Source organism: Bombina bombina, chromosome 10 (genome assembly GCF_027579735.1).
Source record: "Bombina bombina isolate aBomBom1 chromosome 10, aBomBom1.pri, whole genome shotgun sequence".
Lineage (NCBI taxonomy): Eukaryota > Metazoa > Chordata > Amphibia > Anura > Bombinatoridae > Bombina > Bombina bombina.
In genome coordinates this window covers 26,985,262-27,004,075 of record NC_069508.1, presented here as the reverse complement: position 1 = coordinate 27,004,075, position 18,814 = coordinate 26,985,262, and positions in this window count along the sequence as shown.

Sequence of the window (18,814 nt, the reverse complement as noted above, 5' to 3'; positions counted from 1 at the left end):
GCAACTTAGAAACGCAGATGTAGCTTAAAGGTTGTGTCAAACTCAAGTCACATGCTCCAGATTTCCTTGGACTTCCAGGAATTATATAACCCATAAGACAACAGGGTACAGAGCAATAGGTATGTATTTAACCCCTGAATTTGGTTTGTAATGAACTTTTTGGCGCTAGCTAAACACATTTGGTTAGCCAATGACAAGATGCACGTGTGTAGACATCAATCACCAGCTATGATTTAGTGCATTACTGCTCCTGAACCTACCTAGGTATGCTTTCCAACAAAGGATACTTAAAGAACTAAGTTGATTTGAAATAAGAAGTAAATTGTAAAGTCTCTGAAAATTGCATGGTCTGTCCGAACCCTGACATTTTAATTTTGACTATTCATGTATCTTTAAAGGGATATGGAAGTCATTAAACTTTTATGATTCAGATAGATTATGCCATTTTAAAGAACTTTCCAATGTTTTTATTTTATCAAATGGACCTATTTCTCTTGGTCTCTTTTGTTAAAACTGTTCCTTTTCATGAGCGCATAATGATAAATGATGTAGGCTGAAGAGTGTGCACATCTGGAGCGCTAAGTCTTTACAACTTGTGCCACTTTATTTCATACAAACACTGCATCATTGCTGAAGACATGGTCCAGTAGCTTCTCTCTTTGTAGCCCTTTCTGTGCTGTCATTAATGATGGACATAAAGATGTTTAGGTAGAGGGTATATGTACTCAGCACAGGGGTTCCAAGGCATGCTGATAATATGCATGTACCCTTCCTGCATAGGGATGTTACCCTTTAAATACTTGATTCATTATCCAGTGGTTAGTACCTTACAGCAGTTAGGGTATGGCCACAGATCTGTCCTGCTGTAGAATAGTTCTGCCAGTGTCTATGCAAAGTGTATAAGTGACAGGCATTTTCAGATCCCTTTGTGTTTTCTTGAGTATGACACAGGCCTTATTTATCCTGCTGTCACAGGCTACCTTAGCACATTGCATTGTGCCTATGATCATGCAAGAGATCTACCTGCCTCTATCTACAGAATACTCTCAAGGAACACAGATTACGCCATAGGCCCAATATCCAGTATCTAAGGTCAGTGAACTTAGGACATTAAGTTCATGCCCTGCCTAAAGCAAGCAAAAGCTAAATTCTTAGGTTGTTAACTCACATTAGGCCTAAAGTGTCTATTAATCAAGAGATTACCTTATCCTCATTAATTTATGTATAATTTTATGTATTGAATGTATGAAGCAATTCCAGGGTTTAATGAGATCTTCTCATTATTTACCATGGTATTTGTACCACTTGCATGAGATAACACTGGTAGTGGTTATCTAACTATATGGTTAGACATTATAGAGTCGACTGATGCAAGAAAGCTTCAAACTAGACTAGAATATGATAATCCATGAAGGCAATGCAATTATTTAGTGTTCTCGTTCTGGTGATCCATAGCTTTTTCATTAGGATTTCAGCACATCAGATTTTAAGGTGACAACAAGGAAGACATTTGCCCTCGTACAAGTTCCAACGGGTTAGGTATTGTTGCCTTGGAAGCCGCAGCTTTTTGAAGAGATTTGCTGAAATCAGTGGATAAACCATAATTTATTCTTCTCAGATCTTCCATAAACACTGCTTTATATCATTTGTAGCAATATACAATTGTAGATTTTTGCACAAAATATGACATTCAAAATAGATTAGACTTTTTTTTTTTTTTTTTTGCTGGTGTTTTGTCCATCTGTATTACCTTTATAAGGTTGGTGCTTTAAAAACATCCAACCCTGACTGTATTTTTTCCTTTCCCTTTTTTTCCTTTCTTTCTTGTTTTCACAGTTTCTTTTTTTCTCTCCTCTCTTTGACAGATCTCTACTAGTAGTTAAAACTTTATAGATAAACATCTCCCAAACATCACACATTAATATACATACAGTCACCATCTTTTAAGTTTCAGGGAACAAATTACAATTATATTTTCATGTGTGCACAGATAAAAAAAAAAAAAAACTCATGAAAATCTTTCTGTCCTTTATTTCCTAATGGGAATGTCTTCATGGCAGCAGAAGAGCAGCTGGACAGCAGCTTACACTAAAAGTTACGTTAGTAAAAGTTACATTAGTAAATAGTGCTACTGCTATAAGCCATCAGCAAAACAGAGAAGATATTTTTTATTATTGTGTGTTTTTTATTGTGTTTTTTTTTTTTTTTTTTTTTATATGGGGTTAGGATTGGCCAAGGAGAAAGTTAGTCTTACATACTTAGAAACAATCAACTGACAAGAACATTGTTAATCATTATTAAAACATTTTCCTCATTTAGAGTAACGGGTTTAACCACACAAATTAACCCTTTCGTGACAGGGTTAAAGTGCCTACATCGGAACAACTGTTCCGATGTAGACAAATTGAAACTACGCGATCGTGCATACGATCGCGAGATTTCAATTATTGGATCGCATCTGGGGGGCGTCCCTACAATCCTAGGAACGCCCTCCAGACCGCGATTAAATCCCTGAAGCACAGAAGGCTTCAGGACAGCCGTTAGTTATGACGTTCCATTCCGTCATAACGGCTTTAAAGCCCAGTCTAATTATGACGGAATGGAACGGCATAACGGCTTTAAAAGGTTAAACAACTATTTTTTTTATATGCATTTTGTTTGTTCCTTTTTTGTTAAAAGGGGTGGTCATTTATCTTTTTAAGATGAATGCAAAAGACTAAGGAAACATTTGTGCTTTTTTATACTTGTCTGAAAAAAATGCACGTCTAATTATTATTATGATTAATTTGTAGAGCACCAACAAATTCTGAAATTATGTGCTTAAAGGGACAATAAACTCTAAAAAATGATATTATGCAAATAAAGTGGCACATAAATATTTTGCCTGTGTATGATCAGCAGAACTTCCAAGAAAATGTAATATTTTTCTAAAATGTCACTGTTTAGATTGAAGGGAAATTCCCTTGTCATCTTCATTATTCAACATGTATTTAATAGAAAGACCAATGTAGCTTGTAGCCAGGGGCATAATTTTACCTTGCTGGTCCTAGAGGCTTTGGTCCTCCATCTCCAGACGTTTACAGAAGCTAAACTGGCAATTACATAGGAGCAAGAGGGGCTTCTTATTCATGACTGAGTTATTCTTCCCTCTTAGTTTACACCGGAGGATAAGAACTTACACAACCTTCCTGTACAAATATAGTAGGTTCTCTACACTGTGACAGCCATCTTGGAAGCATTTCAACCATAATGTAAAGGCAAAAGACATACACTTAAACTCTGAGCATTTTCTTTCTGCAGGAGGCACACAAAAGGGACATACATGATGCAGGCAAAGCCTGGGTCCCACCTGCCCTCTCTGTAAAATGATTTGTGCCACATTGTATTACTCAGACCTTATAGTAGTGAACATGGAAACATCAATTAAGATAAAAGAAGGCTACTGACTATGCTACAAGAACAATATGTTACACTTTTCAGTTGACAGAAAGTGGCATCCAACCAGTAGGTGTCACTGTGCTCGTACAGATGAAATTCTGCAATTGATTAGCTTTAGTTTTCTATAGTGTTTAATAGCATAAAATGAAGGGCATCTTACATAGTCACAGTATAAATACACAATAGGGCTCACATGTTATAAAACAGATAATTACTGTGTTTAATATTTGTGCCTCTTTTATTTATGTATTTATTTCAAAAGAATGAAGCATGAACAAATCGATGAAATACACAAAGTAAGAAAATGTCAAAATGTACTTGAAAATGCACAGATTAAAAGTATGTATTTTTTATGAGAAAATAATCACCTTAGTAATGACATCATAAATAATTAATAATTACATCACTGATTACATAACTTTACCCCTGAGCTAACCTTCTGAATCTAATTACACCACTGATCATATACCTTAAAGGGACAGTCTAGTCAAAATTAAACTATGATTCAGCTAGGGCATGCACTTTTAAACAACTTTCCAAATTACTTTTATCATCAAATTTGCTTTGGTCTCTTGGGGGCCAAATTATCCTTCAGGCTCTAAAGACCGCTACTCCATAACTTGTCCGCCTGCTCTGAGGCCATGTTCATCAATCCGCCCTATCCTATACGATCGGGCTGATTGACACCCCCTGCTAACGGCCAATCCAATTGTCCGCAAATCTGCAGGGGGGCGGCGTTGCACAAGCTGTATGATGTCTGCATTTATCTATGTGTGGCGGACATGATACGCTACATCGTATCATGTCCGCTCGCACTTTGGTAAATTGGCCGCTAGGTATTCTTTATTGAAAGCTAAAGGTATGCAGGCTCATATGCAATTTGAATGCTGCCTCTTATCTCAGTGTATTTTGACAGTTTTTCACAGCTAGACAGCGCTAGTTCATGTGTGTCATAAAGATAGCATTGTGCTCATGCCCGTGGAGTTATTTATGAGTCAGCACTGATTGACTAAAATGAAAGTATCAAAAGAAATCAAATAAAGGGGAAGTCTGCAGAGGCTTATATACAAGGAAATCACAGAGATAAAAGGTATATTAATATAACCATGTTGGTTATGCAAAACTGGGGAATGGGTAATAAAGGGATTATCTATCTTTCTAATGACACGGTGAGTCCATGGATCATCTCTAATTACTATTGGGAATATCACTCCTGGCCAGCAGGAGGAGGCAAAGAGCACCACAGCAAAGCTGTTAAGTATCACCTTCCTTCCCTCAAACCCCAGTCATTCTCTTTGCCTAAGTTAAAAGCAAGGAGGTGGTAAAATGTAGGTGTCTGAAAGAAGATTCTTCAATCAAAATTTTATTATTTTAAAGCAGAGCAGGTTTGTTCTGATCTTTCCTGGGGTGTAGCCGTAGCCCATGTCAGTCTCTTCAGTAGAGCAGTGGTGGCTTTTAAGCAAATGGGAACTTGTGGGGTATAATCCTCACTGCGCCTCCCAAATAGTTGTTGCTGCCCTATCCTGAAAGCCTGATTAGGATTATTCAGTCTTTTCTAATTTTTCCACGAGTCCATGTGAGGGAGATGCCCTCTCATACCAAGTGAGCTGCCCTGCTGCCGGGCAGATTGATCTTCGGGTAAGTTCCTAGTTTTATTTTCTTGGAATGTAGAATATGAAACTTTATCAATTAAATCTGTTTTTGGGACGTTAAACACTAGTAATCCTATTTGGGAATAGGATTTAAGTAGGCAGTGTATGCAGGCACTGGGGATGTAAAATGTTTTGGAGAGGATCAGATTTATTTTATTTTGTTCCGGTTTGATTCCGACCTTTGTGTTGCAGCGGTAGTGTGTTTTATTTATGTGAAATAGGTTTCGGCATTGATAGTAATGGTGGCCGGTCGCTTTTCTGTTTAGGATGGAACGCCCACGAATAGGAAAGGCTGGTTTCCTGAGGTGGCAATTTAGTATTGCGCACCTTTCCGGAGCACTTCATGTTAGTTCTGGTCCAGAGTGGTTGTTTTGCTGCGTCTCTGCTTAAAGGAAGAGCGTTTGTTTTATAGCCGTTTTGAACAGCTATAAATTGAGTCTGGATTGTAGTCAAAGCTTAATCCGGTTCCCAGGAGGACAGGTAGGTGAGGTGAGGAGGCTGTCTGAGGTTTATAGTGAACTGCTGCTTGGCGGTAGCTAAAGAATAAAGGAAAATTGTTTTACAGTAACGTTTTTTGTGTTATTATTTTTCAAACCTAAATAAGAGCAGTTGGGTTTATTTTGTTTGAATATTGGGTAAATATGGATCAAGAGGCCCTGCAAAACGTTACATGTAGCTTTTGTTTTGATTCTAATGTGAAACCTCCAATCCCTTTTTGTTCCTCATGTATTGAAAGAACATTATATTACAGGGATAGACTTTTTGATTCTGAGCCATCATTAGATAAGGCGGATGCTGTTCAGGGGTATGCCGCAGCTTTCTCCTCAAGCGTCCCATCATCTACACTTGCAGTGCCCTGCGTTTCCTCTCACACTCCAGTTGAGGTTACCTTGCAAGACATTGCTACCCACATATCCTCTGCGGTAACTGATGTGTTGTCTGCCTTTCCCATGCTGCAGGGAAAGCGCAAGAGGAAATGTAAAGAATAGTTATACAGCCATGGCTATTCCGAATGTTCCCTCTCAGAGGTCTGAGGAGGAGACTTCGGTAGCATCTGAGGGTGAAGTCTTAGACTCAGACAGTGTAATTCCTTTTTCTGATGCTGAAGTTGTATCCTTCAGGTTTAAGCTAGAACACCTCCGGTTGTTACTTAAAGGGACACTCAAGTCAAAATTTAACTTCATGATTCAGATACAGCATGCCATTTTAAACAACTTTCCAATTTACTTCCATTAACAAAATGTGCACAGTCTTTTTATATTTACGCTTTTTGAGTCACCAACTCCTACTGAGCATGTGAATTCACAGCATATACGTATATGCATTTGTGATTGGCTGATGGCTTTCACATGATACAGGAGGAGTGGAAATAGACATAACTTTGAAATTTATTTAACAAAAATCTACTTCTCATTTGAAGTTTAGACTAAGTGCTATTGCATTGTCTTCTTATCATGCATTTCTTAATGTATCCTTCCTGGTAAAATATTTTATAAATAAATAAATTTATTGATTATGCAAATCTACAGTGTTGACTGGTCCTTTAAAGAGGTTTTGGCCACCCTGGACGACTCCGACATGACGGTCATAGTCTATCCTAAGAAGTCTAGTAAATTAAACAAAAATGTTGACGTTCCTTCGATGGTGGAGGCTTTTCCGGTACCAGGCCAGGCTACAGAGATTATTACACGGGAATGGGAGAGACCTTGTATGCCTTTTTCTCCATCCCCAATTTTTAAGAAGATGTTTCCAATAGCTGACTCTATAAAGGAGTCTTTGCAAATGGTCCCCAAGGTAGAAGGGGCAATTTCCACCTTGGCTAAGAGAACCACTATTCCCATGGAGGATAGCTGTTCTTTTAAGGATCCTATGGATAAGAAGTTGGAAGGGTTACTTAAAAAGATGTATGTATGCCTGGGTTTACAATGGCAATCTGCGGTGTGTATTGCTACTGTCACCAGCGCGGCAGCTTACTGGTTTGATGCGTTATCTCAATCTATTCAGACGAATACTCCTCTTGAAGAGATCCAGGACAGGATCAAGGCTCTTAAGTTGGCCAAATCCGTTATCACGGATGCTTCCTTACAAGTCATTAAATTGGGAGCAAAGATTTCTGATTTGCTGTTTTGGCTCGTAGAGCCTTATGGTTGAAATCCTGGTCTGTGGATGTGTCATCTAAATCTAAACTTTTGGTGATTCCTTGTTTGGGCCAGGCTTGGCCGAAATCATTTCAGATATTACGGGAGGTAAGGGACATTTCCTCCCTCAGGATAAAATAAATAAACAGAAAATCCTATTTCCTTTTGAAACTTTAAAGGTAAACCTTCCCCTCCCTCTTCCAAACAAGAACAGTTCAAGTCTTCCTGGAAGTCCATTCAGTCTTGGAACAAGGGGAAGCAATCTAAGAAGCCCTCTAATGACTCAAAGTCAGCATGAAGGGTCTGCCCCCGATCTGGGAGCGGATCTTGTTTGGGGCAGACTTTCTTTCTTTGCTCAAGCCTGGGTTTGGAATGATCTGGATCCCTGGGTGGTGGACATCGTGTCCCAGGGATACAAACTAGAGTTCAAGACTTTTCCTCCCAGGGGCAGGTTCCTTCTCTCAAGATTATCTGTAGACCAGATAAATAGAGAGGCTTTCTTACCTTGTGTCCGGGATCTTTCCGACCTGGGAGTGATAGTTCCTGTTCCAATGCAGGAACAGGGTCTGTGATTCTACTCCAATCTGTTCGTGGTTCCCAAAAAAGAGGAAACTTTCAGACCTCAAGAGTCTAAACAAGTTCCTCAGAGTACCGTCCTTCAAGATGTAAACAATTTGTTCCAGTCTTCCCTTGGTTCAAGAAGGTCAATTCATGACAACAGTAGATTTAAAGGATGCGTACCTGCATATTCCCATCTACAGGGACCATCACAAGTTTCTGAGGTTTGCGTTTCTAGACAAAGACTTTCAATTTGTGGCTCTTCCATTCAGCCTTGCCACAGCTCCCAGGATTTTCTCAAAGGTTCTGGTTGCGCTGTTGGTGGTGCTCCGGCTGCTGGGCGTTGCAGTGATGCCTTATCTGGATAACATTCTTGTTCAGGCGCTATCTTTTCAACAAGCAAGCTCCCACACAGAGATGTTGTTATATTTTCTCTGCGCTCTCACAGATGGAAGGTGAATCTGCAGCTATGCATGCTCAGTCAATGGAACAGGGATTTTGTGGATCTGTCACCAAGATTAGAGCTGGAGCAGGCAACAAGAGATTCTCTTCCATGGTGGTTGTCTATGGAGCATCTCTCCCAGGGAACCTGCTTCCACAGACCTACCTGCGTGATTGTGACCACGGATGCCAGCCTGCTGGGATGGGGAGCAGTCTGGGGCTCATTAAAGGCTCAGGGTCTTTGGACCCGGGAGGAGTCAGGTCTCCCCGTAAACATCCTAGAGCTGAGGGCAATCGTCAATGCTCTTCTGGCCTGGCCTCAGTTAGCTTCAGCCTGGTTTATCAGGTTCCAGTCAGACAACATAACTTCAGTAGCTTACATCAACCATCAGGGAGAAATTCGGAGTTCCTTGGCCATGATAGAGGTAGCCAAAATTATTCAGTGGGCGTAGACCCACAACTGCTGTCTGTCTGCGATCCACATTTCAGGAGTGGACAATTGGGAAGCGGATTTTCTGAGCAGACAGACCTTTCACCCGGGGGAGTGGGAACTCCATCCGTAGGTGCTTTCCATCTTGACTATCAAATAGGGACAGCCGGAGCTGGATCTCATGGCATCTCAACAGAATGCCAAGCTCCCGAGGTACGGTTCGAGGTCAAGGGATCCTCAGGCTGTACTGATAGATGCTTAGCGGTTCCGTGGAATTTCAGTCTAGCATACCTGTTTCCTCCATTCGCTCTCCTTCCTTGGGTCATTGCTCGAATTAAACAGGAGAGGGCGTCGGTGATCCTCATTGCACCGGCGTGGCCTTGCAGCATCTGGTATGCAGACCTAGTGGAGATGTCATCTCTCCCACCTTGGAAACTTCCACTGAGGAAGGACCTTCTACCTCAAGGGCCCTTCCTTCACCCAAATCTCATTTCTCTGAAGCTGACTGCTTGGAGATTAAACGCTTAATTTTATCTAAGTGTGGTTTTTCTGAGTTGGTCATTGAGACCATGATTCAGGCTTGTAAGCCTGTTACCAGAAAGATTTACTATAAGTTATGGCGTAAATATCAGTATTGGTGTGAATCCAGAGACTACTCTTGGAGTAGAGTTTGGATTCCTAGGATTTTGCCTTTTCTCCTGGAGGGTCTGGAGAAGGGATTATCTGCTAGTACCTTGAAGGGTCAGATCTCTGCCTTGTCTATATTGTTGCATAAGCGTTTGGCGGACGTGCCAGATGTTCAATCCTTCTGTCAGGCCTTGGTCAGAATCAGACCTGTGTACAAATCTGTTACTCCTCCCTGGAGTCTTAACCTTGTTCTTAAAGTTCTTCAGCAGTCTCCGTTTGAGCCTATCCATTCCTTAGATATTAAGATGTTATCTTGGAAACTTTTGTTTCGTGTTACTATTTCTTCTGCTTGAAAAGTTTTTGAACTCTCGGCGTTGCAGTGGGAATTTCCTTACTTTGTTTTTTCATTTGTATAAGGTAGTTCTGCGTACTAAGTTAGGTATTCCTTCCAAAAGTTGTTTCGGATAGGAATATTAACTAGGAAATCGTTGTTCCTTCTTTGTGTCCTAACCCTTCTTCTCATAAAGACCGTTTACTGCACAACCTAGATGTGATACGTGCATTGAAGAAGGCTACGTCTATTTCTTTGTGGCTGAGAAGTATAATCCATTTGGCCTATGAAACTGCTGGACAGCAGCCCCCTGAGAGAATCACGGCTCATTCCACAAAGGCTGTTTCCTCTTCCTGGGCATTCAAAAATGAAGCTTCTATGGAACCGATTTGCAAGGCTACAACTTGGTCTTCTCTACACACTTTTCAAAATTCTTTAAGTTTGATATGTTTGCCTCGGCTGAGGCTTCTTTTGGGAGAAAGGTTCTTCAAGCAGTGGTGCCTTCCATTTTGGTTTCCTGTCTTGTCCCTCCCTTATCATCTGTGTCCTCTATCTTGGGCATTAATTCCCAATAGTAATTAGAGCAGTCTTTTTGTTTTGTAAACCTCAGGCACCTCTGCACCTTATGTTACTTCCTTTCTCTTCTTTTCCTTCGGTCGAATGACTGGGGTTTGAGGGAAGGGAGGTGATACTTAACAGCTTTGCCTCCTCCTGCTGGCCAGGAGTGATATTACCAATAGTAATTAGAGATGATCCTTGGACTCACCGTCTCAAGAAATAAATAAATTTATCAGGTAAGCATAAATTTAGTTTTTTTAAACAATAAAAGTTCTGGAGTAGACTGTCCCTTTAACCTCCTAGCTAACCTGCTAAACCAGTTACATCACTGATTGAATAACTTTATCCCTTAGCTCACTTGCTCAACCTTTGTTTCAGTGCTTAGCAATCATGTACCAAACCCAAATGCACACATTGCTACACAATACCCTATGCACACACATTTAATGAGTTGTTATATCAGGAACAAAAAAATAATATATGTGAAATTTAAGTAGAGCTCCCCCTTTTACTGACCTCTCTGACGAAGTGTGATTATTTCATTGAAACATGTGAAAGGAAGTAGGACTGAACCTGAGAGAATCTTTGCAGATGGAGACTTTGTACTTTTTCTCAAATGTTGCACTTACTTTCATTGAACAAGTCTCCTCCAGGATTCTATCAATATACTGTATCATTATAATTGTGCTTGCCCTTTTACCGATACATACTTGGGGCAAAACAAGCTGAAATTCAGTGGTGCCTGTCCGATTGTCCTGCAGCCAAGAACAAAGTGCTACTGGATGTTCTGATTAGCACTGACCTCTAGCAATTACTACTGTCTGGATTCAGTTTCACTATGGTTTCTTAGATAAAGGAGCATTTTTCATCTAGCAAGGATCAGATGAGATTTTCATCATTGTATCAAGATTCTGCTATATTAAACACAATGTATCTTGCAACTCATACCAATCCAATTGAATATATTGTCTTGTGTTATATTTTAGGTGTTGCCAGTAGAGGACTGATACCAACCAGGGCCTCCGGGCAAATTTTTTAGAAGGGATCCCACCTTGCCCCTTGTGCCCACCCTGCCTCCTACGCCCCTTCCTCAACCCACTGCCTGCCTTCCATAACTCCCACCAGGGGCCCCCACAGCCACAGAGCCACATCCTGCTCCCAGGGCCCCCCTCCATGGCCAGACACCTCAGTACATGGCGCCCCGAGCAACAGATATCCTATTTAGACACAGGGCACCCATTCCAGGGACAGTGCACAAATTCTGTGCACCATTAACTTAGTTACTGCTAGCACAGCTGTCTGCTAGCTCCTGATCATTTGCTGCTTTCCCCAGCTCACAACCATTAGGGCAGCTGTCTTGACCTGGTGGGCGCTGTAAGCACTCACTGTGTGTATTAATATAGGCTTGTGCCCACTCCTTCTACAGTCACAACTGCTAGAGTAGCGGAACTGTCACCAGTGTGCTAGCTCATTTAACAACTGTGACTGCGAGCATAAGCAGCACATCAGGAGTCTCACTTATGTGCAGGGCCTCAGTCCACCCCTAGGTGCTGCAGTGTCACATGATCAGTAATGTAAACGAAGATCTATTACAATATGATGTATGACGTTATCAATCATATATGATGTTGTTACTTATGTCATCAACAACTATTATAGCTCTGAAACGGTTTTGTTAAATTTTCAGCAAAGTCATATTTTCCTGTTGCTATGGTTTTTGTGTTGTTGTTTTTTTTATTTACTTTTATTGAGAGAAAAAAAAAAAAGAAAATACACAAATACAAATTCCGATCTTGTATACATAAGAGGAGAGGTAAATTAAATGATATGACCAAATACTTATGTAACAAATATAAATGACATTATGGGGCCAGTTTATCCAAGGTCTTGCGGATCAGGTCTGCAAGACCTCGCTGAATGCGGAGAGCAATACGCTCTCCGTATTCAGCATTGCACCAGCAGCTCACAAGAGCTGCTGGTGCAACGCCGCCCCCTGCAGACTCGCGGCCAATGGGCCGCCAACAAGGGGGGTCAATCAACCTGATCGTATTCGATCGGGTTGAATTCCGGTGATTCCTGCTCAGAGCAGGCGGACAGGGTTATGGAGCAGCGGTCTTTAGACCGCTGCTTCATAACTGCTGTTTCTTTCATGTAATTAGCAAGAGTCCATGAGCTAGTGACGTATGGGATATACATTCCTACCAGGAGGGGCAAAGTTTCCCAAACCTTAAAATGCCTATAAATACACCCCTCACCACACCCACAAATCAGTTTTACAAACTTTGCCTCCTATGGAGGTGGTGAAGTAAGTTTGTGCTAGATTCTACGTTGATATGCGCTCCGCAGCAGGTTGGAGCCCGGTTTTCCTCTCAGTGAATGTCAGAGGGATGTGAGGAGAGTATTGCCTGTTTGAATTCAATGATCTCCTTCTACGGGGTCTATTTCATAGGTTCTCTGTTATCGGTCGTAGAGATTCATCTCTTACCTCCCTTTTCAGGTCGACGATATACTCTTATTTATATACCATTACCTCTACTGATTCTCGTTTCAGTACTGGTTTGGCTTTCTACTATATGTAGATGAGTGTCCTGGGGTAAGTAAGTCTTATTTTCTGTGACACTCTAAGCTATGGTTAGGCACTTTTATATAAAGTTCTAAATATGTGTTCAAACATTTATTTGCCTTGATTCAGGATGTTCAACGTTCCTTATTTCAGACAGTCAGTTTCATATTTGGGATAATGCATATGAATCAATCAATTTTTTTCTTACCTTAAAATTTGACTTTTTCCCTGTGGGCTATTAGGCTCGCGGGGGCTGAAAATGCTTCATTTTATTGCGTCATTCTTGGCGCAGACTTTTTTGGCGCAAAATTTTTTCTGTTTCCGGCGTCATACGTGTCGCCGGAAGTTGCGTCATTTTTTTTACGTTTTTTTGCGCCAAAAGTGTCGGCGTTCCGGATGTGGCGTCATTTTGGCGCCAAAAGCATTTAGGCGCCAAATAATGTGGGTGTCTTTTTTGGCGCTAAAAAATATGGGCGTCACTATTGTCTCCACATTATTTAAGTCTCATTAATTATTGCTTCTGGTTGCTAGAAGCTTGTTCACTAGCATTTTTTCCCATTCCTGAAACTGTCATTTAAGGAATTTGATCGATTTTGCTTTATATGTTGTTTTTTCTATTACATATTGCAAGATGTCTCCGTTTGTCCCTGAGTCAGAAGCCACTTCTGGAAAAATGCTTAACTGAGTTTCAGTTCTACCAAAGCTAAGTTCATTTATTTTAAATGTTATAAATATTTATCTTTAGCTATGGTTTGTAATAAGTTATTATGATATACCTTTACATGCAGATTCCATTAGTATTTATGCTTTATACATTTCCATTCTTAAGTTCAAGAAATGTTTAGAAGATTTATAAGAAATATTTTTTCTGATTAAGGCTTTGTCTGACTTTGTGCCTTCTAATACCATTTTTAGGTCTTTTTCACTTCTTTTTTAATTATTGAAGTTTCAAATGACCAACAACATACTGATTTATCCTTCTCTGATGATGTTTTTTTCTCTTTCAGAAATTCTCTTCATCAGATATTGACACTAACAAATTACTTTTTTATAATTTTTTTATTAAGGTACATTTGTTCTTTGTTGAAGAGGTGTTGATTATTTTGGATATTAAGGTAACTAGTTCTTTAAGACTAGCTGACACTATTTCTGCCTTTTTTCTTCTGTGATTTCAGAGGTTTTCTTTCCAATTCCCCATACTAGGGAATGGAATAGGCTGAGAATTCTCTTTTATTCCTTCTTCAAGGTTTTAAACTATATTCTTTGCCAGCAGTTAAATTCAATTTGGAGGGTTCTCCAATTTATTGGGGCTATCTCTACTCCTACTAATTATGCTATTGTTTCTATAGCAAAATAATATTTATTTTCCTTTATATAGTTGTATCTTATTTATGGAAAATTATTTAGTTTCAGGTACTTTTCTTGGTCCTGTGATATTGCAATTGCTTCTTTTTTTCTGTTTACTTTAAGATCAAGTATCAGATTATGATTTATTTTAGCATTGTTAAAGGGACAACATTTACTAGACTAGGTGCTGTTGCATTTGTCTTGTTGTTTTGCATTTTGCAAGTCCTCTGTTTTGACTGGTCCTTTAAACTGGACTATCATGCTAATGATTTCATTTGTGTCTTCATTTTATTGAATATATTCGCAAATGAGGGTTAATCTATGTCTTTAGCTATTTTAGCTAGAAGACTTTTGTGATTTTTAAAAAAAAAAAAAAGAAAATCCATATTTCTTTTGTTCTAAGATAATCAATTATTTGTTTTATAATTGGATTCAATTCTTAACTGTTACTATGGGCTTCAAGATTGAGTTCTAAGACTAAAACTTTAAGCTTATACTAGTTTGGTTGTTCTTATTAAGGAACGAATTCCTGAGTTCTTTCCCAAGTAACATGTTTATAATTGGGGTTCGAAATCAGCTCCCTAATATTGCGATGTACGTGCCGTATTCCAGCTTGGCTGGTAAGGGGCAGGTTAAGACTTCTTTGAAATTTATTTGGTTCTATTTTGTCCAAATTTCTTTGATTTTATTCCAGTAAGGCTAACACTTTCTTTAAGTGTGTTTCTGTCCTATATATTTTGGATACTGTTGTAGCATGGCTGGGCACCCATGGGGTTCAAGCGCTGCTCAGACCTGGAATCTTCTGGGGTTTTTCTTCCAGTTCCTTTTTTAGGAACTGGGTTTTGGAGTTTTACTCAAACTATTCTGCCTTTTTATGGTCACTGATAGCATTATTTGTTTTCATTAGATACAATAAATGCATATTTTTCATTTTTCTGTTTTCATTCAGATTATTTCCTGAGGATGCGGACTCTCATATGATTCACTTGCTCTTCAGGACATAGTTAGAGGATCTTTTTTTCAAAAGTTCTTGATTCCTCACGTAAGGGTCGCCTTTTTTAGGTTTCCAGATGGTTTATGTCACTGTCTTTGTCTCTATCGGACAAGGGACAATTTGTATTGGGTTCCGTCTGTCGGTACCTTTAGTCTCTATTTTTTCCTTCAGTTGCTATATATGCATAGAAGTTTTAACAGCATTGGATTCAATTCCCTTTGCTAATTTTCAATGGAAAGATCCTTTCCAGCTTTTTATGAGTGTTGTTTCTTCAAGAACATGGTTGGAGGATCAATTAACCAATCAGTTTGTTGATTCCTCAGACAAGAGTAACCTTTTTTAGGTTTCCAGATAGATTCAGTTTCCATGACTCTGTCTCTGTCGGACAAGAGACGTCTGAATTTGGTTTCAGCTTATCGAAACCTTCAGTCTCAATCATTCCCTTCGGTAGCCTTATGCATGGAAATTCTAGGTTCTTATGACTGCTGCATTGGACGTGTTCCCCTTTGCTCATTTTCACATGCAACCTCTTCAGCTCTGTATGCTGAACCAGTGGTGCAAGGATTATACAAAGATATCTCATTTAATATCTTTAAAACCGATTGTTCGACACCCTCTGACGTGGTACAGACCACCATCGTTTAGTTCAGGGGGCTTCTTTTGTTCTTCCAACCTGGACTGTGATCTCAACAGATGCAAGTCTGACAGGTTGGGGAGCTGTATGGGGGTTTCTGACAGCACAAGGGGTTTGGGAATCTCAGGAGGTGAGATTTCCAATCAACATTTTGGAACTCCATGCAATTTTCAGAGCTCTTCAGTCGTAGCCTCTTCTAAAGAGAGAGTCGTTCATTTGTTTACAGACGGACAATGTCACAAATGTGGCATATGTCAATCATCAAGAGGGACTCACAGTCCTCTGGCTATAAGGAAGTATCTTGAATACTTGTATGGGCGAAATCCAGCCCCTGTCTAATTTGCGGTTCATATCCCAGGTATAGACAATTGGGAAGCGGATTATCTCCGTCGCCAATTGCTACATCCGGGCGAATGGTCTCTTCACCCAGAGGTATTTCTTCAGATTGTTCAAATATGGGGACTTCCAGAAATAGATCTGATGGCTTCTCATCTAAACAAGAAGCTTCCCAGGTATCTGTCCAGATCCAGGGATCCTCAGGCGGAAGCAGTGGATGCATTGTCACTTCCTTGGAAGTATCATCCTGCTATATCTTTCCGCCTCTAGTTCTTTCAAGAGTGATTTCCAAAATTCTAAGGGAGCGTTCGTTTATTCTGCTGGTGGCTCCAGCATGGCCTCACAGGTTTTGCCATCCATGGACTCTTCCGTTAAGACCAGACCTTCTATCACAAGGTCCTTTTTTTCCATCAGGATCTCAAATCCTTAAATTGAAAGTATGGAGATTGAACGCTTGATTCTCAGTCATAGAGGTTTTCTCTGACTCCGTGATTAATACTATGTTGCAGGCTCGTAAATCTGTATCTAGGATGATATATTATCGAGTCTGGAAGACTTGCATTTTTTGGTGTTTTTCTCATCATTTTTTTTGGCATTCTTTTAGAATTCCTAGAATTTTACAGTTTCTTCAGGATGGTTTGGATAAGTTTTGTCTGCAAGTTCCTTAAAAGGACAAATCTTTGCTCTTTCTGTTCTTTTTCACAGAAAGATTGCTAGTTTTCCTGATTTTTATTGTTTTGTACAAGCTTTGGTTCGTATAAAACTTGTTATTTCTCCTCCTTGGAGTTTGAATTTGGTTCTGGGGGCTCTTCAAGCTCCTCCGTTTGAACCTATGCATTCTCTGGACATTAAATTACTTTCTTGGAAAGTTTTGTTTCTTTTGGCCATCTCTTCTGCTAGAAGAGTTTCTGAATTATCTGCTCTTTCTTGTGAGTCTCCTTTTCTGATTTTTCATCAGGATAAGGCGGTGTTGCGAACTTCTTTTAAATTTTTACCTAAGGTTGTGAATTCTAACAACATTAGTAGAGAAATTGTAGTTCCTTCATTTTGTCCTAATCCTAAGAATTCTAAGGAGAGTTCACTGCATTCTTTGGATGTAGTTAGAGCTTTGAAATGTTATGTTGAAGCTACTAAGATTTTCCGAAAGACTTTTAGTCTTTTTGTTATCTTTTCCAGTTCTAGGAAAGGTCAGAAGGCCTCTGCCATTTCTTTGGCATCTTGGTTGAAATCTTTAATTCATCATGCTTATGTCGAGTCGGGTAAACTCTGCCTCAAAGGATTACAGCTCATTCTACTAGGTCAGTTTCTACTTCCTGGGCGTTTAGGAATGAAGCTTCGGTTGATCAGATTTGCAAAGCAGCAACTTGATCTTCTTTGCATATTTTTACTAAATTCTACCATTTTGATGTGTTTTCTTCTTCTGAAGCAGTTTTTGGTAGAAAAATACTTCAGGCAGCTGTTTCAGTTTGATTCTTCTGCTTATAATTTCAGTTTTTTTCATTATAAGATTTAAACTTTGTTTTGGGTGTGAATTATTTTCAGCGGAATTGGCTGTCTTTATTTTATCCCTCCCTCTCTAGTGACTCTTGCGTGGAAGATCCACATCTTGGGTATTCATTATCCCATACGTCACTAGCTCATGGACTCTTGCTAATTACATGAAAGAAAACATAATTTATGTAAGAACTTACCTGATAAATTCATTTCTTTCATATTAGCAAGAGTCCATGAGGCCCACCCTTTTTATGGTGGTTATGATTTTTTTGTATAAAGCACAATTATTCCAATTCCTTATTTTTTATGCTTTCGCACTTTTTTCTTATCACCCCACTTCTTGGCTATTCGTTAAACTGATTTGTGGGTGTGGTGAGGGGTGTATTTATAGGCATTTGAGGTTTGGGAAACTTTGCCCCTCCTGGTAGGAATGTATATCCCATACGTCACTAGCTCATGGACTCTTGCTAATATGAAAGAAATGAATTTATCAGGTAAGTTCTTACATAAATTATGTTTTCTGCCGAGTCTGAAGACTCGCCAGAAACACGGGCCCACAAGCTCCATTCGGAGCTTGATAAATGGGCCCCAATATCAGGCAAAGTCCATCTGTGAAGGTAAGATATGAACATGAATCTATGTAGTAGAGAGTATACTGACTTTTCCTGAAGTGATAAATCAACCAGATGACAGAGTAATTGGGTTATTATTATGTCACATAAGCTCTGTTTGAAACCCAAAGACCTGTTGAGAGATAATTGTCAAGTATAACCAGAAAAAACAAAACATTTATGGTTTGATCATTTCATACATTGAACTGTTGTGATGAATAGATGTGAATCAAGCATTTTAATTGAGAAAAAAATAAATAGCTAGACTTGACCATTCAATTCTCAATTCCCTTCAGTCTCCTATTTTCTCTTACAGCCTTTCTCTCTCTTTTTCCTTTTCTTACTTTAGTAAAACAATGCATTAACATTTTTAATAAATATTAACCCAGTATAACCAACAACAAACTAACAATACAATTGTCAGATCAAGTGTTTTTTAGAGTTATAATACAAATTCTATGTGCAGAAAAGGTATTGAGGGAAAAAAGGGGACGGGGGGGGGGGGGCACCTCTCTACACCTCCCCAGCCAGTTCAGCATCATATCAAGCTTACCAATCAGTCCTCAATATATCTGCAGAAGCTATAGTGTCAAGCCATATATTAAAGACCATTCACCCCTTATAAAAGTGTTCAACATGTGTTCTGTTTGTAGGAAGGGAGA